The sequence below is a fragment of the Panthera leo genome, chromosome B4, assembly GCF_018350215.1.
Source record: "Panthera leo isolate Ple1 chromosome B4, P.leo_Ple1_pat1.1, whole genome shotgun sequence".
Lineage (NCBI taxonomy): Eukaryota > Metazoa > Chordata > Mammalia > Carnivora > Felidae > Panthera > Panthera leo.
The window spans coordinates 113,663,835-113,688,713 of NC_056685.1; the positions used below are offsets into that span (position 1 = coordinate 113,663,835).

At 41.2% G+C, this 24,879-nt stretch overlaps 1 long non-coding RNA gene across 1 annotated transcript; it reads left to right on the top strand.

The window, feature by feature from the left end:
• Positions 1 to 10,797: 10,797 nt before the first annotated feature.
• Positions 10,798 to 23,993, top strand: LOC122224913. Its single transcript, XR_006205011.1, has 2 exons — positions 10,798 to 11,659; positions 23,819 to 23,993. It is a non-coding gene; the product is annotated as an uncharacterized LOC122224913 (long non-coding RNA).
• Positions 23,994 to 24,879: the final 886 nt, after the last annotated feature.

The following is a 24,879-nucleotide window of genomic DNA, read 5'->3' on the forward strand; positions in this document are numbered from 1 at the left end:
TGAATTCTAAGACCTCAGACATTGACTGTATCAGTAAGTCCCCAAAATGTGCAGTGTACCACATTCAGAAGACTCTAGTCCCCAACACCACACATGGGCGCACGCACACACATCCTGCTCACCTGTGCTGCATGACAAGCTCTATGGCATTTGTGTCCCAAAAGGATACCCATCAACTGTCTTATTTTATTTCTTTTTGCAGTTATTTTTCTTTTTTTCCACATAATTCATTTCTTTCATTACTGACAACGTATACCTCAGAGACAGCATTGTAAGTATTTGTTTGGAAACAGCCTTGATATTGTATTTTGCTACTCTCTCGACTACCTTAAAAGTCGAGTAGATTATTGGCTGTGTATAAATAATGCAGAGAGCTGTCACTGGAAAACCATGAGAGCTGGGCAAGTGATTTAACCTCGTTGAGCCTGAGTTTCCTCATCTATAACGAGGCACAAGAGTGCATGGCTCACAGGACTGCGAAATAACTAAATGAGATAACATACTAAAGCAGATAGCACAGTGCATGGCAAACAGAAGGCGGTTAATAAATGGTGGTTAATAAACAGAAGATGGTAAGGTCTTTCCCCTCAACTTACTGAGGTCTCTAGAGAATACCACAAATAAACACAAATGACATGGTGCATCCTGTGGATTAAAAATGTGATGTTTAAAGGCATAGGGTGTTTTTCTAAAACAACCTTTGTACATCCAAGAATAGCTCTGTTTATGACTGTGTGTTTTTATCCATCTGGGTTCACTCAACCCTCAACGTATCAGTTGGTCTTTCACATTCGGTTTAAATTTCGTTTCTCTTGAGGAAGCCTTCCCCAGACATTTCCACTCACAGTGATCTCCCCTTTCTGAATTCCCTCCCCACCACAATGCAATAAACCATACCTTATGTGTGTGTGTGTAATTTGTGTTTTTGTGTGTGTGTATGTAGATAGATAGATAGATAGATAAATGATTGATGGATAGATAGATAGATAGATAGATAGATGATGTGTGTGTATGTGTGTGCATAATTTTTCGGAATCAAATTGTAGACCTCTAAAGCAAGGATTTAAACTATGCCTTTTTATGTTTCCAGAAGCCAACACAGTTCCCTGCATTCGAGGGCTACTGTGTATATGGTTATTGGTTGGTTGGTGGTTGGTTGGTTGGTTGGTTGGTTGATTGATAGACAAGGACTTAACTCTTCTGTTGTAACTGTGTAACAGACCCATAAAAAGCTAGAGCTCGTACAGGGGAGCAACACATCCTCAAGGAATCCAACCACCAACTCCCCAACAGCCTCCCAAATGGCACCACTTAGAAGAGTTGAGGAGGGATCACCCAGGATCTGTGATTTGAGCCAGTTTGAGATCTACTATAAATCCAACAGCTTAATCCACTGCTCCCCTTGCTAAGCAATGAGCAGTGTTCCTTCTCCTCCCAAAACAAAAACATGCGTCTGGCTTAGCAAATGTCAGCACAGCAGCATGAGGACAAAAACGAGTGCCATTTCCATGAAGCAAAGTTACTGGGCCAACAGCAGATGCATCCGTTGGCATCAGGCAAGGTCCATTATGTAAGCAGCGGTAACACCAGAGATCAAGAGCACACAAAGCCCAAGCTTTCAGGCCTGGTCAAAAGGCCCATCTATTGTCTCTGGCAGACAGTGCCAGAGATAAAGTATCCTGGAGACACAATGTAAGGCAGGCTGAAAATGCATGTGCCAAGCCAAAACGAAAGCGAGGCTACACAATGGTAACTACTGAAGGAGCAGCTGGTCCTGGTGGCACCAGACTGTGTCTTTCAGCCCATGTCATCAACACTTGTCCATATAGTAAACATTTTCTGAAGAGGTGCCTGTCAGTTTCCATTTATTTATAAATAAGTGAATGAATAGCATCCAACTTACACATTTTTCATGGTCTTTTTTTTTTCTCCCCCTTTAAATTCCGAAACCAGATGAAAAAGGACACCACATAGCAGAGCGATAACACAAGGAGAATGCAGCTCTGTCCTGGAAGGACAGTTGATGAATGACAGATGATGCACGTTGAGACAATGGAATGAGGCAGTTGCGGGCTATTGTTGGAACAAAAGGAGGTCAAATCTTATTCTTTTCTCCTGCCAGGTCACAAAGAGTTGGTCACAACTTCTCTTTAAAAGGAAAAGGAAGAATGCATTCCTAAATCAAGGCTTCCCAGGGCAGTGGGAACAAACCCAGCACTCCTTAGCTACACTATCTTGGTTGGTGGACGAATATTTCTGACCTTTTATATTGAACTCTAAGAAAGTTCTTTTAAATGCAAATTAACCATACTCATCTCCTTACCCCTCCTCTTAGAACTATCAAAATGACTGTTGAAAAATAAAACTATACGCATCCATCATGGTCCATCAGGAAGGTTTGAGCCCAGTGGTCACTGAATTAAGTTTTGAATCAGTAAAAATGGCCTTGGAGTTCTTCTCTCCTAACTCGTTCTCTCTTTACAAAACAAAAGATAAAAATTTAAAAATAGAGTCTAATTCATCTTGGGTCAGAGGGTGAATTGGAAGCAATACAAACATGCAAAGAATTAAATAAATGTACCTTGTCTGAAACCAGTAATGACATTTTCTAGGCCCAATTCAGATAACAAGGGACTTCCTTTTGCAAAGCATCATGGTGCACAACAAATAGCCTGCCAAGCTTTGGGTTTAAGCCTCAGGTGACACCTACTGGCCAAGTCGGTAGATTGATGACATTAATTCAATTCTGTGTCCAGGTCTGACTGTCGTCCCAACCATACAACTTTCTTTGGCCAACAGGTTTTTATCAGACATGTAGCAAGCAGAGGTTGAACAAGTGCTTGCATATTTCAGTTTGTGATCTTGTACTCAGCCATTGCCATGAGCACCCACCCGGCCCAGCCTACTAGATAATGTAAGATGAGGGGAGCATATGGAGATATCCTAGCCATCCCAGCCAAAGCAATCCCAATCTGCTGGCAGTCAGCTGATGTCCAAGCATGTTAAGTGAGCCCAGCTCAGACCGGAAGAACTGCCCAGCTGAGTTCAGCCTAAATCATCAACCTGCAGACTGGGGAACCAAATAAACACTATTTTAAGGCACTGGGTTTTGTTTGTGGGTTTTGCTATGCAGCATTATTGCGGCCAAACATAACCGATATCCTACGTGATACTGGGCAAATCACTTTACCATGCAAGCTTTAGTTTCCTTCAATTTTCGCATCTGCAAAACAGATGCACGATGACTTCTTCACAAGGTGGCTGCTATGACTAAACTTATAAAATTAGATAAGGTATATGAAATTATTTAGCACTGTCCTAGCATGTAAGTGACATGTAATCTGTGAGAGTTCCTCCTGTGCCTCCTGTTCTGCCTTTAGATCTCTCCCACCAGAAGAACTGCCTTCTTAATGTTCTCACTATTGATCTCCATACTCTGTGGAGTTACTTACATGAGCCATAGTTGTACCCAGTGTTAAACACTTCAGTGGAGTCCACAAGATAGATTGCCAAAGATTTTTTTTAAAAGTCTCCTGTGACATAGAAATTTCCTGCAACATGCCTGGAATTTCTCAGATCACTTCAAAGACTTATTTCATGTGAGACCACAAATCTAGGGTGAAGCCTAGAAAAATACCATTGACCTCCCACTGCCTATGGCTGTATCTGAGGTTGGAGCCCACTCTTACTACAAACAGGCAGTCCAGAAGAGCCATCCCTCAAGTAACAATAGAATTTTGAATCAACACATAAGCCCCAGCACCATTAGATGGGATAATTCTGGGACGAATGGTCTATACTACCTTCCAGAGATCCCTAGAGGGATTGACTCTCAATTGCCCACCGCACTAATCTCATCTCTAACACATTCTTTATTGGATGTTTTCTGTCTGTCACTGTTTTACTTCTCCACTGCCTTAACAACCCTTCCTAGGGTCACTTCCCCAATAAGTAGCTTACATTCAAATCCTTTCTGAGGTCTGCAACTGGAAAATCCAAATGTAAATAATCGTGGAAACCCATCTTTGGATGAACTCATCTGAAAACCTAGATCCCAAAAGCCATTCCCAGCAAAGTTTGAGAACAAAATCATTCCCTCATTTTGACAATATTCAATGCAAGTAACGCATCAAGATCTCAATGGCCAAGTTTCCAGGCAGGCCTTCAGCACCTCCCTTCTGGGATTTTGTAGTAATTATCTAAATGGCCTCCCTTTTCCCAGACTTGTCCCATCCCTCTGCCGCTGGCCATTTCCCACACAACTTCCTTGTAACTCCTCTGCTTCAAGTTATTCAGTGTTTCCCCACTATCTGCATGATGAGCCCAATCTCCCTAGATTAACATACAAGATCCTTCCTGACCTGGTTATCCCTACCTCCTTCTTCTGCCTCGTTCCGTACCATTTCCCTGTACCTTCCACCTTGGCCATACTAAATACCTTGCAATTCCTGATTCAGTATGCTGTGTTCTATTTCCGTGCAGTTGCATAAATTATTTCCTCAATCTGAAATCCCTTCTTCCTACATACCTACATGCTGAATCCCCGTTCCTCCTCGAAAGCCCTGATAGGGGGTGGAATGAAGGGGGCAGCCATATCTACTATGTTGCTGGCTATCCCTCTAAAACGTCTCTCTCACCCATCCATTTCCCTCCAGGTCCACTCCACCATGACAGTCAGGCTCCTCTATCTTACCCTCTCACAGCACCATGTACCTTCCTGCAGTACCTTCACCCAAGTTTAAATTTCATATCATATGTGAGGTTAATTGATTATTGTCTGTCTCCTGCAGATGGTAAATTCCTTATGAGAATAGGGTCAGTTCTACTCTTAACCACTAGGGGGTTCGTGGTACAAAACATGCCATAAAATAAGCATTCAATAAATATTCATCACAGTAATTTGTGAATCACTCCCTACTATTTGCAAAATTTTACCTGCAAATCACTTATATTATTTCACATCTAACATTCTATATATGAATCAGGGTGCTCCAGAGAAACAGAGAAACTGAACCAATGAAATATATAGAGATAGCCATAAGAGGTGATTTAGTGTAGAAATTGGCTCATATTTATAAAGACCTAGGAGTCCCATGATCTACTGTCTGCCAGCTGGAGATTCAGGAAAGCTGGTGGCGTAATTCAGTCTGAGTCCAAAGACCTGAGAATTAGGGAACTAATGGTTTAAATCTTGGTCTGAGTCCAAAAGCCCAAGAACCAGGAACACTGATGTGAAGAAAGCAGAAGATGGATAGGTCAGCTGAAGCAGAGTTAAATTGTCCCTTCCACTGCCTTGATATTCTATTCAACTCCTAAGTGGGTTGAGTGGTGGATGTCCACTTGTATTGGTGAAGTTGATCTTCTTTATTCAGTCTACCATTCAAATGTTCATCTCTTCCAAAGACACCCTCACAACACACCCAGAAATGATGTTTTACAAGCTATGTGAGCTTCCCTTAGTCCAGTCATACTGACACAGAAAATTAACCATCACACACTCTGTAGCAACATTTTCCTCACTTGTCAGTTTCCATCACATAATTGTCATCTTGAGAGTCCCAGGGCCTTCAAATAGTACTCTATAAGAACTCACCTTTACTGAGTGCTGAAAGTATAAGATTATAATGCACAGAGAAGAAGGTTCATCTGGGAAGCTTTGGAGGTTGGATAATATTTCAGTTGGCAGAGATAATGGCTTGAAAGAAAAGGCTTGAAAAAAAGGAGATACACAAATAAAAGCAAGTTGTGTGGGAAATAGCAAGTTGTCACTATGACTGGAAAGTGATTGGAGTGTGAGTAATGGAACAACTCAGCTGACGTGTGTTGAGGGTTTATTATATGCCAGGCACTATGATAAACATCTCACACATATTAACACTTTTTTAAAATCATGAAAGGTAAAACTCAAACAATAAATAAGGGTCAAAGTACAGAAGGCTTTGAATGTCATCTAAGAAATTATTCTTTATCTGATGACTGATAGAGCTTCATTAAAGGTTTCTGAGCAAACGTATGATGTATCTGACATCTCAAAGATGTGCTGTAGGAATATTAAGCTGGTGATAGCAGCAACAAATCTAGAAGAAGGAAAATATGAGGGTATGGAGATTGCATTGGCCATCTCTAGAGATATCTATGAGGGTTTTCAAAGAAAGACCCACAAGACATGTCCTTTGATTACATGGCATGATAAGCAAGAAAGAATAAAGAATTAGTCCACAGACTAGATCATGAATGGCTACCCAAATGGGTAGGAAGCGTTAGTGTCAAAGGGGTGAGGAATGGCTAAATAAGTTACTTGATAAGTAATATGTCTATTCCGTGTCCAAATCAATTGGGGGGGGGGGGGGGAGGCAAATAAGCAAGAAAGATTAGGCACCAAAATATCACCTTTGTTATTGATGAAGTTGATAGTGGACAAAGTGGCTTATACCTGAATAAGAAAATCAAATGGACATTCTCATACTAATGCTCATCATGCAGTACTGGTCCAGGGGGTGCCTCCTGCTGGTACATTCCCTATAGGCAGCTGGTTCCCAACTAGGAAGAAAAGAGAAAAGGACAGACCGACTTTCTCCTCTAAGCTCACCAATCATATCAAGTCACTCTACCTCCTTTGGGGAAGTTAGTAAGGGAGTGAAGAAGGTAGGTACTTAAGTTAAGGGCACTCACTCTACACAAGATGTGAAGAATGAATAATCCTCCCTAATGACGTATGTAGGGGGATTGGCAAACTGTAGCCCATGGGCCAAATCTTGCCCACTGCCTATTTTTATGCAGCTCCAAGCTAAGAATGGTTTCCATATTTTTAAATGGCAAAAAAAAAATCAGAAGAATGCTATTTCATGACCCATGAAAATTATGACATCCAAATTTTAGGATAAATAAATTTTTATTAGAACACAGGCATATCCATTCACTTATGTATTGTGTATAGCTACTTTCATGATACACGACACAGTTGAATAATTAGGACAGAGCCTATAGGGACCACAAGTGAAAAATATGTATTCTCTGATCCCTTAAGAAAAAGTTTGCCCACCCCTAATTGAAACTATTGAATTCCATGCAGCCATCAAAACAAAGAGGTAGGCTACATATACTGCCCTGGAAGGCGACCCATCCTATTCCATGGTGAGAAAAAAGTAGGTTGCAAAGCAGCAGATAGAGTACAAGTCCATTTTATTACAGATGCATATGCTGCTAAATAGAAGGATATTTACATATCTCCCTAACAACTCAAGCTGTCAGCAGGAATGACACGGCATGGGAAGGAATGGGCAAGAAGTAGGAGGGCTTAGACATTTGTGCATTCTGTGTTGCTTAACATCCTTGTAACGACCATTATTATGTTTGTATATAGATAAAACAAGAAGAACACAGTGATGGCTTATGCTGCAAACAGGTCAAATGAGAGGATATTTGGAAATGACTGCACGATAATCACAAAACTTCAGGATTTGGAAACCGACATCCAGTCTAAAAGCTCATTTGGTGCCCAAATCGATTCTATTACAATTTAAGCTGAATGTGAAAACCTCCAGAAGCAGGAACCTGCTGCTACCCACCGGCAGCCCATTTCATCTCTGGATAAGTTCAGTGGTAATAAAATACATCCTGACATTGTATTGAGAATTCGCCTCTCTGTAGGTTTTATTTGTTAATTCAAATTCTCTGTTGCAGGCTGGTAAGAAAAGTAATCTCTCCCATTGGAGAGTCCCTTATATCTCTGAACACAGATTGCATGGAAAAATTGAGCCTTCACTTCTCCAAACTAAACACCCCTCTGTCCTTCAACCATTCTACATGTGATGCTAAAAGAATGAAAAGAGCTAGAGTCAATGAGTCATGGAAGAGGATGGATACCTGTAAAACACATGCTTTTGGAAAACCTCAGCAGTAAAGGTTAGTGATGAATTGAGATGGTAGCTGGAACAATAAAACTGAAATTTCAAGAGGAAACATATTTTAAGTAGAAGGAAAGAAGCGAGCATACTCTCTAGAAGAAATGATATCGGTGAAAATGGAGATGGGACCAGCAGTGGGGTATGACTGAGCACCCTGACAGAGGAAGAGAAGACACAGGTGAGAAAACAGAAGAATTTGAAAGGGAGATACATAAGTAGAAACAAATCTTCCCAGGAAAACAAGTGAGCAGGTCATGTGCTATGAGAGAAGGAGGCCAGTAATTTGTGATGAACAGGGTGGAAGGAGGGGTAGGAAAAAGTGGGAAGGAGTATGTTGTTGGAGTTGAAAACCCGCATTAAAGGTATTACAGTGGCCGCTGAGGAAACACAAGACAGAGTCAACAGGGGTTAAATATAAGAAGAGCTTAGCTTTGGTGAGGGCTGGATGTGGGAGAGAGTGGACAGGTCTCAAGGTTTAGTGGGTTTTTCCAAAAGCATTTAACTACTCAGATTTTCCCACCTCAGTCCGTCCTCCGCTTGCCTCTCCAATGCGGGGCCCAGAGTGATTGTACTATTGATTGCTGGCAGGAGATTGACAGCCCATTGCAGGAAGACGGCAGTGGCTCTTTGTCCCCAGTTACACTGATGTGTGCCTTTGTGTGTGTAGACCCATGAGTATACACCCTCATAGAAACATTATACTCTATGGGTTTATTAAAGAATCATAATGCTTTCCAAAATTTCTCAAGCCATAATAAAAGGCCAGTATTCAACAGTGTTTACTGCTTGACCTATTCAGTCAGAAATAATAGGAAATATATAAAAGTGCTACCTTTTCCACACTCTTAACATAATGCTTTGAATTTCCCACAGCATCCCAGCGGATTACTATGAATTACTTTGCAGGCACAAATTCTGTTTGTTTTCTCTCCCACTCTAGACGATAATCTTTGAAAATGTATTTATCAAGAGCTGAAGTGGCTTGTTTCTCTACCAGCCTTCTCTAGAGGTGCATATAACAGCATGTGGAAAGAGCTAGGACATTTGAAGGGCTCTTTCCATGTGTAACTCAGAGATCATCTTGCTCCCTTCTGGTTGACTCCTTGGTCACAATTCCCATGGCTCCTCTTCTAAAATTCACCCAAGTTCCCGCCTCACTCTCCACATACTTACCCTCTCAGCTGGTATCTTCCTATTACCTGTGCTGGAAGCCCTCCCCCCCCCAACCCATCCCCTCATCCCTGAACCCTTTTCAATAGTTATGACCTTCTGGAGTGCCGGGTCTCTGTAAGAGAAGACAGGGAGTGGTCATACTTAAGACTCATTGACTGGATATGATGGTGCCCAGAGCTCCCGAAGCACTCTGATATTAGCATCATCTGCCCAGCTAGCAGAATAGACAGTCTCATCAAGGTTTATGTATCTCATAATTGTGACCTCCTTTAAATGTTTTCTTGAGTGATCTCCCAGCATTTCCCCTCTAGGAACTTGGCATCATGTGACATTCACCTCAACATCTTGCAACTGGGGTCCAGAAACAATGAACCAAAAACAACAAATAAAGGAAACATGCATTCTTTGTTTTTTCCCCATCCAAGCTCATATTCACTTGGAGAATTACCTGGTGCCAAGCAAAAGAAAGCTCCAGCTGGGGAGGAAGGAACCACAGAGAAACCATGATGGAGTTAGAGTGAATAAGAGTGAACCGTATGGAGAGAATGTCAAATTCTTGTTTTGAATGTGGAGAAGAGCAAAGATAACAATTTCAAAGGTGCTCTGCCCTCCAGCTGGGTAATCAGCACATTTCACTCCAATTTCATCTGAACATAGCCTTTTAAGTCCAGGAAGCCCCTTCTTCTATTTTACTGAGAAAATCAAGGCCATCTGATAAAAGCATACCAAAATTCCCTCTTCTTTCTTGGCATCATATGGTAGATTAGGGACAAGTTCTCTGGGCACAGGCAGGCTAAAGCTTTCTCTGACACTTACTAGCTCCTGGGCGAGTTCTTTGATCTTTCCATGTTTGCAAAAAGTTTCCTCATTATAAGAAAGGTAAAAATAATGTTGTTTTGCAGGATTGTTCTGAAGTTTTATTTAGATCAGACCCCAAAAGCCCTGGGTCTTTCTTTTAGGATGAGATAAAACTCCTGGTTCTTGGTCTGTATTTAATCATGTGGGCCAAATTATGTGTTTAATACATTATAATATAATTAGATCTGACAAGAGATTAGCCCACCTTTGAAGCCCATGAAGTTATCAAGAAGATGATTTGGAATCTGGATTTTTTAATGTTTTTTTAATGTTCATTCAGTTTTGAGAGACAGAGTGCCAGTGGGGAAGAGGCAGAGAGACAGAGGGAAACACAGAATCTGAAGCAGGTTCCAGGCGCTGAGCCTGATGTGGGGCTCTAGCCCATGAACCGCGAGATCATGACCTGAGTTGAAGTCCGCTGCTTAACTGACTGAGCCACTCAGGTGTCCCTGGAATTTGGATTTTTATGCACCCTCCTTGACAATGAACACCACTCTAAGTTTATATCAAAATATTGGCTATAATTTTAGCGAGACCCTTAAAAATGAAGCCATCAGAGCAGTAATGGTATGGTTTTTAGTGAGATAAAGATTGAAAATTAATTTTAAATCTTTTAAATACAGTTTATTTTATCTGTATTCTGTGCTTTTTAATGTCTACTTTTATATTTTACACTATATAAATGCATACATGCTAATGCAAGCATTGATGTATATAATTTACAAATAAGCGGATATGTGTATATTAGCACGACACGCGCAAACAGTTTTCATTGATGAGATGCACTATCAAAGGTTGGGAGAACATGATCTACACTGACCCCAAGTGTTTGCCTCACTCTTCGGGTTATATTAAAGCTCTGTGTAAAGATCTATTGTTCATGGCTCTCTATTTCCAAATGAATATGATCTGAGCTCTTTCGATGCATGCAAGGCCTTTCCCAACTTGTCCCAGCCCTCTTGTATCTTCCCAGATTGCAGTAGGAAACAGATCAGCATAGGTACATTGAAAGAAGATTAATAGAGGGACTACCTACAAAGTGGTAGGTAGACTACAGAGAAACCACAAGGGTAGCGACATGGAAAGATAAGAGGAGGTGTCACTCCCCTTAAAGTGAGGAAGGGTGAAGGCATTTACCCTTCCCTAGAAAGAGAGAGGCTGTGTGAGGAGATCCCCTACAGACACCAACAGAGGAGAGGTGTAGAATGCTCAAGGCATCAATCCCTTCTCTCTCTTAGCTGCCCCCTTGTGGCTGAATCCAACCCAAAGGGTGAATATTAATGTGGTTCACACAGTTCCCTTCCATGACACAGAATTTGATGAAGGATGGAAATTGAACCTGGAGAAACAAATGGCAGATATCCAGACCAATTTTTTTTTCCAAGTTTTTTATCCATTCATCCATTCATTCATTGATGTTTTCCTTTCCTCATTCAACAAATTTCTATCAAGCAGAGCATTAAAGACCGATCTGGGCACTAGGGAGACAACAGGAGCAAGACAGTCTGTGTGCCTACTCCCAGGTCTCATGCTACATTCCTGAGTGGCAGGTAGGTACAGGTCACAATGCCTCCTATGTGACATGTGCTGTCATAGGGAATACTAGGGGACTTGCTTCAAGGAAAATGGCCCTGAGAATGGCCTCCCGGAGGAGGTAAGACCTGAAGATTAAGATCAGCCATGCAAACAGATAGGAGGAAATGTTCCCAAGAAAAGAAGCAGTAAGTGCAGCAGATCTGAAGTAGAATCATGCTAATGATGATCCAAAGACAAAAAGGAGCCCATGTGGCTGGTGGTTGTGAAGCAAGTGTCGGGGTTGCGCGGGTGGGCAGGGACCGTCTCATGCCAGGCTTCGCCAGCTAAGCTAAGGAACTTGGGCAATGATGTGTCGTTGAAGCAGGGCAGTGCCATACTCTTTCTGAATTGCTCACACAGTCCTAATGTTGCCAACTTTTGAGTGTTGTGTCTCCGTGCCTTTGCACATGCAGTTTCCCTGCCTTAAAACCCACCCTCTCTCTTCCAACAGGCAAACAGTTAGTCATCCTTTGACCCACTTTATGTGCCATTTCCTGCCTGAAACTTCCCTGGGTCCCGTCAGGCTGTCTTAGTCACTTCCTTTTCTGTGCTTCCCTCAGCACTTCGCACCTCTCTCCCTGCTGTGTCACCATTTGTTTACTGACCTTATCTGTCTCAAGACAGTGAGCCCTTTGAAGGCAAGGACCACTCAACGTTCTTTGAATCCCCACCTCTCCCCCTCCCTCCTGTTGCCCTCTGAGAGTGGACACCATGTCTTAATCAGGTTTCTGTCCTCAGCCTGCCCTTCCTCCACCCGTAGTCACCTGGCCTGGGGTGTGCCCTATTAACAACACTCAAGAATGCACACCGAATGAATAAAGTCACAGAAAACAGACTTCCCCTATCTCTGGCTTTAAATAACAAGAAAAGCCTGCCCAGAAGAGGCCATCAGTGCTTGGGTGATTCCTTAGAGCTTCCTAAACATCCAAAGTAAGACCACAGCTGAAATCCATTTCAATGTCTAGACGGGGTTTTCATTTGTTTGTTTAATAGAGCAAAGACATTTAATCGTATATTTAATAAACTACCTAAATTAAACACTTATAACAAGTCATAGTTTAAGTTTGTGACGTTGAATGAATACGTTTGCCACACATTTTGCAAGCTTGCCTTTCCCCAGAAGGCAAAGACAGTGTCTTTTTTAAAAGTGACTTTTGTGTCCACACTGCCCAGCACACAGTAAATGCTTATTGAGTATGTGAAAGAACAAGAATTAGATATCAGACCTGCTCTGTCTCAACAATATCCGTATCAGGTGGTGACTGTTAACCATAGTTAGTGTGTATTTTGGTTAGCCATAGCTACATAACAAATTATCTCAAAATACAGCTGCTCCAAACAACAAATATAGCAAATATTTATTATTTCATATTTATTTTAAACAATTAGAAGTTTGATGTTTACCTAGAGTTTAGCAGATGCCTTTAATTCATATGAAGTGCTTACTTCATTAAGTGCTTTAATTCATTAAGTGCTTACTACCTGCCACACTGTTCTACTAGCTGTAAGTATCCACTCATTTAATCTTCAGAAACATTTTGAGATGTTTATTCTGATTAACCTATTCTGTGATACAAACCTTCGGGCACAGCAAGGCTAACTAACTCAACAATGGTCACACAGCCAGTAATAGGCAGGCCCAGGATTCAGACTCAGATCACCCAGCTCCTGCACAAACTTTTCATCTCTAACAGATTGGCTCCAAAGATAGAAAGATAGCAACAATTTTCTCTTCAAGGATGAAGTCAATACCATGGAGAAACATCCCTCTCATCATTGTCATATATGGGTCACTTCATCTCTCCAAGAGAGATGATCGACTTGTATAGATCCATATGGCCCACATGGGCCAGATGGTGCCCATATTTGATGGTGACATCAGTAGCCGTGGGTCTGAACTTCACAAATTAGCTCAAAGGAATTGCACGCCAGAGTTCTGACAGCATTAGAACTATTGCATCAAATTGTATCTTGTTCAAGGTTAAAAATAAAGGGTGGCCGTCATTAACCTAAAGATTATAGCCAGTACCCTTGACTATACCTAAACTCCCAGCGTAAAACAGTGACTGCTCTTGTGGACCAAAAAAAAAAAAAAAATTACCAAAGGGGCTGGAAAACGATGCTTTTAGGGTGCCCATCTCTTGCAAAACAAACAAACAAACAAACAAACAAAAAAAACGAAGAGCCCAGCTCTTCAAGAGTTTTCATTGTCTGCCCTTCTCCGTCAAGAAAATAGGAAAATCTCCCTCCCTCATACAGATATTTTGCACTAAAAGACACACAATGCATATTTTTTCAATCCAATCAAACCAATCAAAGAGTGGAATGAACAATGGGTGTTGAGCAAGGAGGGCTGGGTTCACACCTCAAACCAACTGATTCACCTGATTCATCATAGACACAGCTCTTCACTGCTCTGGGCGTCAACTTCCTCGTTATGTGAGAAAAAAAAAATGGATGAGAAACTCTCTATGATCACATGTATCTCTAAAAATCATTGATCCTTAGAAGTAGAAGTCCATATAAAATTAACACTTCTTTTACTCAGGTGACAGATGCTATCATGCTTTGTAACAGTCTGTGTATTAACTACACGCGGTTAAAAATCTCACAAAACAGGCTATGAAAATTAATCATTCATCAAAGGCCAAACACAATGTCAGTTCTGAGAGAGGCAGCATTCAAACAACCTGGGACCTGCAGAAAATTCCCATGACTCTCTTCTGTCACGTGGCAGGGCAACACAATAGAAGACAAGACAGATTCCCCTCCCCTCCCCACCTCCCACCCAGCTGTGGTCGTGGCCTGGAACCCTCCTTCACAGGGCATGTTCAGGAGCAGCAGTCACTGTGAGCCCTGGCTGAGGAAGGCATATCCACGCCTCCCTGCTCCACTTTCATGGGTATGTGGAGTCAGATATATTTTTCTGTAAGCTGTCAGGAGAATTGCGGTAATGGGATGAAGTCCGTTGATTAACACGGGAAGAAGAAGATAATAAATGTAATCCTGTTGATATGAGGAGTAGGACAAGTTAGAGGGGGCTCAGGATGTAGGAGGATTGTCACTAACGCTTCAAGTATGACGTAGTAGAAACATCACTGTACAGGGATCTGGTCTCCCAAGTAATTAACTGTGGGATTCTGGGTAGGTCACTTTATCTCCTGTTACAAACCAGGCAAGTTGCATTAGATAAGTGGTTTTCACACTAAGTCCTTAGACCAGAGGCGTCTCATGGAAAAATCAGTGGGTGAGAGGGACACAGAACCAGATGGGTCATGCTTGTGACTTTCCTCTCCCATCTCCCGCACGATCATCTTTGCTTTTACCTGTTTTGTATTAAAATTGAACAAAAGTTAGGGTGCCTGGGTGGCTCAGTCGGTTAAGCATCTTCAGCTCATGTCACGTTCGCACAGTTTGTGAGTTTGAGCCCCACTTCAGGCTCTGTGCTGACAGCTCAGAGCCTGAAGCCTGCTTCAGATTCTGTGTCTCCCTCTCTCTCTCTGTACCTCCCCCACCACACTCTGTGTCTCTCAAAAACAAACATTAAACAAATAAATAAATAAAATCTTTCCAGTTGAACAAAAGAGGGGCACCTGGGTGGCTCAGTCGGTTGAGCGTCCAACTTCGGCTCAGGTCACGATCTTGGGGTTCATGAGTTCGAGCCCCACGTCAGGATCTGTGCTGACAGCTTGGAGCCTGGAGCTTGTTTCCGATTCTGTCTCCCTCTCTCTCTGCCCCTCCCCTGCTTGCACTCTGTCTCTCTCTCAAAATTAAAATAAACATTAGAAAAAAAGTTGAACAAAAGGAGTTTTTATTTTAACTTGGGCTATGATAAAGAATAAAAAGTTTGAAACCACCTAAACTGAATGACTTCACACATCTCCAACTCTAGGAGTCCACGTGAATATTAACAAACAGGCACATGCTTGCTATCTGAATTCATTTTCACACCCACAGCAAACATCTCAGGGTGAATTAAAAGTAATTCTTTTGAATTTGGCCTCTTTTTTCCTCTTTTCCAACAGTGAATTCTGGAACTCCTTGACAAAATATCTAAATTACAAAATTCACCAGTGTCTTCTCCTCACTGGAAAATGAGGTTGTTCGTGGTTTTTGACCATAAAATTTATGCGACTTGTTCTATCAACTTCCTCGAATCATTATTCCCCTTCTGCTTCACCATGATAATAATTATCATGGAGTCTTGGCAGAGTCCTTGGATAATCATCTCTAATGTCATACATCAGCCTTCCTGTCTCCGCAACCTGAGCAGAGGTTGGCAGCAGTCTTCCCGATGTTCCACCAAAATGCTGCCCCTCTCTGACGAGCCAGATGAGTCTTCAGTTCCCTTGGCAACCCCAAATACTTCATGTGGTCCCCTAAATCTTCTTTAGGGTTAGAAAGCAAAAGGCCTCCATTTTCTGGGAAGGATTCAGAGGTAGTAGGAGGGATGACAAAGCCAAATTAAATTGAAATGAGTAAACACAAAGCAATACAGTTTTGTCCATAGAATAAAGTTGGAGAAGCTAAGAACGGTCCACCATATCCCCAGGTGCAGCCATATGATTGGACCCCATGGCAATTAGCCCAGCCAGACCTGTGGGATTTGCCCAGTCTTCATCAGGCTGTCTTTCCATCCGTAATAGATCCCAGAGCAAAACTGCATTGACGTTCCAGACGGCATTTTAGGTATCAACCAGCTTTGACTCAAATAGATTGGTGGAAGGAAAACAGTAATGACATTGTTTTCCAGCTCTTGGAACCCGTTCTGAGTTTTAATCACATAGACAGTTCCCTTCAAAGTTTAGTGCCCGTTCCATTTTGCAATATTTGAAGGGATATAGCCAGTGCCACATGTTGAGGCATTTATCCAATTCGTTTTCTGTACCTGAAAAATGCAGGGAGTCAGCAAATATTAGGCCCACCTGCTGCCACAGATCCTCCTGTAACCAGTGTCCACACTGAGCATCAATGACTGTGCTTTTTTCACGCACTCCAGATATAGCCTCAAAAGAGTTCTCTGAGCGTCGGTCGAAAAGCACTCAGGGTTGACAGGATGAAACTTATTCCTCATCCTGGACATGCCCTTGCTGTTCATGGATTGAAGATTTATAATTTTAGCCATTCAGAAGCACCCCTCAAGAACATGATAGCTGCATAACTTGGCTTAGTCACACAGTTGAATCACTTATGATGAAAAGATCCCTCAGCTGATGAGTGAGCCTAACGCCTCCCAGTATCTGTATCTCAACACAACTTTTGATCTTTCTCTCTCCTGCTTTTAAAAAAAAAAAGTGTTTATGGGAAAAAATATGGGCTGTGGTAGTATTTATTAATTTGGAGATTTCATAAAGGATCTTGTTATTTAAAAGTCCACTATTATAACTACTACATTAGTAGCCATGCATACCACCTCCCCGATTCTAAACTCATTCATCCCCTACTGCTATTATCTCAGTCAGGGACATAAATATTCAAACACTTGTTCAGAACAGAAACCTGGAAGCCAAGTTTGAAGTGCCCTCTTAGCACCCCATACCCCAATCCATGAGAACATCCTATAGATTCTACCCCCGAATACATCATGATCTGTTTGCTAATCTTCCACTTCTGTTGCCGCCATCTTGGTTCGGGTCATCATCATCTATCTCTTTGCTAGAATGCTGGTCCTGACTGTTCTCTTCTGCCTCTTCTACCCCACTCTCTGTTCTGTAGCCACAGATGTCTATTTGAAAAGTGAATCCGATGATGCGTTAACACCCCCCCTCACCACCACCAACTCCCTCACCACCAAATGCACATTCACAGGCACTGGAAATCTTTTAATATATGCCCACTGTATGCTCAAAGTGTTGGTCTGCAACAAGGTAAGGAATTTACATCAGAACATAAATATAAACCAGCACACTCCTTTTTTTATTGAGCAAGTCTTGCTAAACGTGTGTCTGCGGGTGTGCATTTGTATAAGCTCGGTACAGTGTTCTAGGTGACATAACTGATTTACATCCACACAAGCTCTTTTTCTTATCACAGATGGGTAGCAGTTTGCCCACTAGCAACCCATGTTCAGACCTCAAGCTGAGTAGCACAGGCTTCCCAACCCCAAATAATGAGACTCCTGCCTGTCTCTCAAACTTGATTTTGAGCCCTTCTTCCTTTTATTCCTCTGCTGCAACCACAATGCACTGCTTTTGGCTTCCAGACATAACCATGTTGTCTTAGAGACATAACCATCGTAACCATCGCCTCTCCTAGAGACTTTGAACTTGTTTTCCCTCATCTGAGAATACCTTTTCCCTGACCTTTTATTTAAATGACACTTCCTCAGGCTCTCCTTCCCTGGCCACTTAGGTAGAACTTCCTCTCTATTCCCTATGACCATTTGGTCTCCAATTTGACACCAGTTTTTTCCATCTGCAAGTCCATATTTATATGTGCTGGGCTGCTAATTGTTTGTCTTCATGAATAGACTGGAGGCTCCATGAAGGTAGAGCCCTTATTGGTTTCTCTGCTTTCACTGCCCAGAGAATCACTGCTTTAGGCATGGCATATCCCTCAAGTGTGTTATGGCAGATGGAAGCTTAGAGAACACACGGCTAGCCACAGTGACCCTTCAAGATGTTAATTTATTTCTTCAAGTCTTCCAAGGATCATTTGCAAAATCTGAATAAGAACTAGATTCTTGCACCCAGGTTGCCCAATCTACAAGTGCCCAATCTCTCACTTTATAATTGCAACAAGTCTCAGCCAGTTGAAGGTTAGGCAACCTATAAAGGAGAAACAGAATTACTTCATGTGAGTAAACAACTCATTATCCTCACTTGGGATTTTCTCACTCTGAATTACTGCAATGTTGTCATGTGCATTTATGTCATTGTCATTCTCCTTAGAGACCCCATCTTACAACAGCTAAAATTTATTAAACAGCCAAAAATTTAGATGCCAAACACTGAAGTCTCCTCAGGGAACAAGACCACTCGGACTCACCTTCATGGAGCTCATGGTTCAGTGAGAAAAACCCACCGTAAACAAATAATGAACTTGAAAAGAGCGGTGGGTGGGGAGAACAGGGTGCTGAAGGAGGTACACACTGAGGGACACTAACAATTTTTAGGGGTTAGAGAGGATGGCACCCAAGGATGGATAGAAGGCAAGTAAGGGGGGCAGAGGAGTGATTCAGAAAGGAGTGGGGCTGGAAAAGGCCAGGGGAAAAGAGCAGGCTTGGTAAGTTCAAGTCCAGTGGGGCTGGACTGCAAAGTAACGGGAAGGAGAAGACAAGGAATGAGGCTGGTGGGCAACCTGGGGCCAGATCTTCTATGGCGCAGCAGGGAACTTGGACTTCATCCTTTTCTGCCGGGACATGACATGCAACACCTCCTGTCTCCAAACCTCCTACCTAGAAATTACTTACAGCGATGTTGTGCATGAAGCACCTGCTGAATACACGTTAGTGACTATTAGAGGTTCATAAAAGGATAGGAAATGATGAGCAAAAATAACTGAGACAATGTTAGCATCGGAGGAAGACAAATTGTAATAGAAAGGACATGTAATCCATATACTATGTGACTCAACTATGAAGAATATTTGTCTGTGTGTGTGTGTGTGTGTGTGTGCGTGTAGTGCTAAAAAGTATTTTACCAAATATGTGATAAGACTGTATTTGAAACGTTTGTAGGCAGTCAGTAGCCGATACCCGAAACTGGAAAATCAAGAAATATCTGTAGAAACAGACATTAATTATTAGTCATTATTTAGAAATAGGAAAGCCAATACCAGAATGAAGAGTTGAAAGATTTGTAAGCAGTCACTTCTGAGGTAAAGAACTAGAAAAGGGAGATAAGTTGGGCTAAGGTAGGGCCGGGCACTGTTCTTATTTTATTACAATCCTTGTATATGCTTTACTTTGCTATTTTTGCAATTATAAGCTCTGTATATGTGTGGCTTTTTGACAGAGGTATAAAAAAACAGACACACACACACACACACACACACACACACACACACACATCCCTAGAGAATACTAATCTAAAGAGAAAAAAGAGAAAAGAATAGAGGGCAGTCAAGATGCCCCCTACTGACCTTTTGCGGATGGTTCTATTGATGAGTCGTTCCCCTATCTGACTTTCCCGGGTTCCTAAACCAATCATGTCAGCAGCAGGAACACAGCAGCCCCTTTTGCCGGACGTGTCATGGTTGGACTGCCAGACAACTTTTGGATTTGTAGTGCTGGGGACAAGCATGGTTACCTGCTGAGATTCCCAGTTGGCTCCATTGAAGGAGGCCCTGAGTACAGATCAGGGCCCCAGGGAGGCAAATCTTTCAGGAGTTCCAGAGCTCTCGGGGTCTTCAGAGGAAGCCAGGACATGAGGGAAGTGTGAGCCCCACGTGCAGGGAAACAAGATCCAGAGATGGAACTCGTTTTGATTTGGCCGACTCGTTCACTTATGGGAAGTCAATGGACCCACCAGATGCTGAAGTGTTACATCTCACTACTTCATACCCCACTAGCTGGAGATGTGCGATACTTAACAAGGACAAAACTCAAACAATCTTCTACTACCGATGAAGGAAAAAAATAGTGAGGGGAAGATCATACTTGAAACAATCTCTTGAAGCAGGGAAGCTGTTTTTAAGTATTTTCAAGGACTTTAGAAGGACTCCTTTTACTGACAGTGTTAATTAAAAACTGTTCTTATTTATTAAAGCAATTCCCTAATTTTCTCTACCAGACAAAATTTTATTAGTCTACTTTCAGTGACTGGATATACTTGAAAGAAAAAAAAAAGTGCTAACATGTTTTGTAGATGAAGATTTTTACTTCTTCAGAATAAGTTTTACATGTAGTGTTATAAGTTAAGTGTTATGTTTCCTAATGCAATTTCTCCACACTTAATGTCAATGAGGATATTTATCTCTTCTGAGTACAGGGTGTTTTTTTTTTTTTTACTAAAAACAGAATATTTTCCCAAAACAAATGCCAACTATTTCCTCATTATATCTTAAAAGGATAACTTCCATGTAAGTGAATGTTCATGTCAAATGTTATTAAGCACAAACAGCACAATAACTAAAAATAGCTCAAATATTGTCAAAAAATAGCCACATCTTGTCAACGAGCTTGTTCTAGCCAAGTTCCCCATTACTTGCACAATCTATATTTTGGGAAAGACAGAACCTAATTGTTTCCAAACAAAATTTCAAGCCTGTATAGGGTTTTCTTCCTCTGATTGGTTTCAGTTTAATGAATTAATCTTTTAAAAGGGAGAATGAAGAAAGAGGGGCTCCTCCAAAAACTCACTTAACATGTGCATTTTATCAAGGGCTTTAATTATAAAGTTTAATGGATAATTTTCGTTACAATCACCTTTGGAGAGATTTCAATTTTTTTAGGGCATTACTTTCATCTTTTGCCTTACATTTTTTATGGACAGATAGAAAACAGCAAATGCCAACTTGGAGAAAAGACATTTAATGCTATTTGGGCCTGAAAGCAGAGTGAAAAATTTTTTTCTAATGCAATTCAAGCAATACTGTATTAAAAAAAAGTTATCAGCTCATTCAATCACCTCTTTTAAAGTAAAAAAGACAAGTTACTCATTTAGGACTCCCAGTAACTTTTCCTGAGGTCATGAATGTTACTCAATAGATTTGTTTAGTACCCTTTTAAAAAGCACCAAAATTTTAAAATTCAAAGCATAGTTTGTGGGCACATGGGGAATATGAAGAAGTCTAAGACACAGTTCTTATTCCCAGTCTGATTAAATTGGGAGAAATCATCTTACTGTGGGCATTTTGTCTCAACTGAATTAGACTTCTCTATTAATAAGTCACTTACAATTCAGACAAATTTCAACACTGGTCATGCAAGCGAACAATTAAAGTCCTCGAGGTGGCAGAGAGAGAAGAGTAGCAATGGAAACAGATCCACACTAGAGCTTGGCATTTTACTGGTGGAACGCCCTCGAAATGGGATCCTTAAAAGGATCCTACACAGTGACTTCTACAATTAAGGGTGCTATACTTTATATAAAATCTTATTTAATCCTCATAACACTTTGAGGAAGATCCTATAGATATTCTCCTTTTACAGATAAAAAGACCAACACACAATGGAGGTCGATAGTTTGCCCAAGATCACATGGTTTATTGAGTGGCAAAGTCGGGAATTAAATCAAGGCAATTTGATTCCAGTACATGTGCTTTTAACAAACATTTACAGAGTGTTTATACCACTTTGGTTTAAACGTGATTATGCATTGCAGAGACATATATCTTCATGGGGAAAAAAGGGGTGTGTGTGTGTGTGTGTGTGCGTGCACACACATCCATGCGGCACACATGTGTAAGTATTGATGTCATTACAGATGTCTTCTGGATGGCAAGACTGAGTGATTCTTTCCTTCTTACTTATGTGAACTTAAAATTTGTTATTACCATGGGTGTGTGATGCTCATGTAATAAAATAAATACAAAATGCCACTTCAAAAGCAAAATTAAATAGAAACAACTCAAGTTGATTTAATGACTAAGTGAAGACAGTGGATTCTATTCTCTCACTATTATTATTAACAATAATAATAGCTGTTTAAAAATAAACATTTTAAAATATGCACAGGGCTGTTTGCAGGCATTTTTCAGGAAGAACCCTGTACCAAGCCCTGTACCCATATTATCTCCTTTAACCCACACAATTTTTCTTACAATATAGATGTTATTTATCACCCTCCCTTTACAGACGGTGATGGTGAGATACAGAGAGTTTGTTCTTGGTCCTGTAACTACAAGTGGCAAATCTATAATCTGAAGCCAATCTCCAGAGCGTAAACTCCTAACCTCTTCCATGACACAGGGGTGCTGGCTGGGAAGAGAAGGCACTTCCAAGCCTGGAAGCTCTCAATTCGGAGACTGAGAGATGTGGAAGGACTGGTGCCGATCTAAAGTCAAAGCTAGACAGCTGGAGTCTTTCTCTCAATTCATGTCTTAAGTAGAAAACATGTAAAGCCATTTTAAAGGTCTCTTGATGCAGGAAGAGGATTCTTCTTAATCTTTAGTATTTTGTAAACATAAAACACAGACAGCCAAAATACTTGTCAGTATGTTATGGCCAATTTTGTTTAGTTTTCATAAAATCAAATACAGAGCCCAAGGTTCTAAAAAATACTTCCATAATTTAAATTTGTTTTAAATCCCAAATTATAAACGTTTGCATTTCATCCCGAAACAGAATTTAATATATGTTTAGGCTAAAAATTCTATTCAAAGCATTATATAATCACCTACACATCCACTAAGAGGACATAAGATTCTAAATAACCAAAGGGATGAGTTTGAGGGGCAAATTTTTATTATTATCCTGGAAGAGATAATTATGGAAATTTAGATGTGTAATGGCATATGGATTTTTAAATAAATTATTGTGAGACACTAATCTTGACATTTAAGAAATTACTCATGAGACCTGTTCACATATTTTGACAATATGTACAAAGTTTGGCTGTTTTCAATCCACCTGATGCTAACAGAGTCTCAGATTCTACAGATAATATTCTTCCAGGATGTTGTTGGAAGTGTTCCTTAAACTGCAGGAGCAATGATATACATGGTTATGGAGTGATTATTCACCTATTTTGTTATTTCATTTTTTCGCTCACAGTGATGTTTAAATAAATATCTCCTGAGGCTGTTAAGAGGTCGCAAAAATCTCTGCCATGGTTACCATCTAGTTCTTAAGACAGGATGCAAATGTAGCTTAAGACAATTCTTTCCAAGCGAGTGTTTTGTGAATAACTGAATACATTTCCTCCTAAGAGCAACTTGAAATACTTCAAAGCTGGCTTATTAAGAAAGAGTCTCACTTTCTCTTGCAGAGCCTTAATTTTCATTAAACTCTTCATGTTTTTATCCCCAGTGGGTTACTTAGACTGGTTTCCTTCCCCATACACAGGGAGAATTGTCTATCTATGCTTCTTTAGTACTGGACAGCACTGTGATACATTTCAAGCCCTAACCATACATGCATGTTAAAAATAATTATATACTGCCTGTCACCCCCTAATGGCACTGTCTAGTGGACCCATTAAATTGTTACTAGGTCTTCCTGTGGCACAGAATCTATCAAGCTCTTTGCTTCCTGCTGGAAGGGTCTGAAAAGCCAAGAGACATTTTCCTCTCTTTTTCCTCTCCCCACTCTCAATCATCGCTCCTACATTTAACTGAGTTCCTAATTCCTTTTGCTTCTTCAGGAGAAAAAGCACAACGGCTGTCACAGGCAAAAATGTTCTTTCTCGCCCTTTCGTCTCCAGGCAGATGAATCAATAAAATATGAAGACAAAAGTGCTCCATGTTCTGGCCAAGGATGAATGTTCACCAACAGATATTCCTGATTGTAAAGGGAAGCATTTCATCTCAAGACCCAGATCCCAGAGACAATTATTGATGAATCCTGCAATACCATCAAGAATAAAAGACTCTTCTCCCTGTCTCAGACTTGAAAGAATTTTCATCCACTCTTCTTTTTTTCCTTCATTCACACCTACCAACCCAAGTCGGAGAACAGTGCAGACTTTGGCTTTGTATCAGACAAAGCTGTCCCCTCTCTGCCTCCTCATGTCCCAGGACAGGTCACTTAACCTTTTGAATCTTCAGTCCCCACATCTGCAACATAACTATCAGTGGTTTCTACCTTCTAAGTGATCGTGAGTACTAAATAAAATAAGATTTCTAAAATACGGGGCCCCGTATCACACACAGGGAAGGCACTCAATAGATGTGAGTTGCTCTGATTATAATTATTGCTGCGATGTTTTTGCTCTTTTCCATTTCCATTCCATTCAATACAAATTTTTCAATCCTTCCTATGGTCAAGATGCTAAGCACAGCAGTACAATTTTTTTTTTTTTTAATTTTTTTTTTTTTTTTTTAACATTTATTTATTTTTGAGACAGAGAGAGACAGAGCATGAACGGGGGAGGGTCAGAGAGAGAGGGAGACACAGAATCTGAAACGGGCTCCAGGCTCTGAGCAGTCAGCACAGAGCCCGATGCGGGGCTCGAACTCACATACCGCGAGATCGTGACCTGAGCCGAAGTCGGACGCTCAACCAACTGAGCCACCCAGGCGCCCCAGTACAATTTTTTTAATGTTAATTTTTGAGAGAGAGAGAGAGCAAGAATGGGTGGGGAAGGGGCAGAGAGAGGGAGACACAATCTGAGGCAGGCTCCTGCTTCTGAGCTGTCAGCACAGAGCCTGATGCAGGGCTTGTACCCAGGAACTGAGAGATCACGAACTGAGCTGAAGTCAGACACTTAACCCACTGAGCCACCCAGGCGTCCCACCGGTACAATTTTTAAACACAACCTCTGCT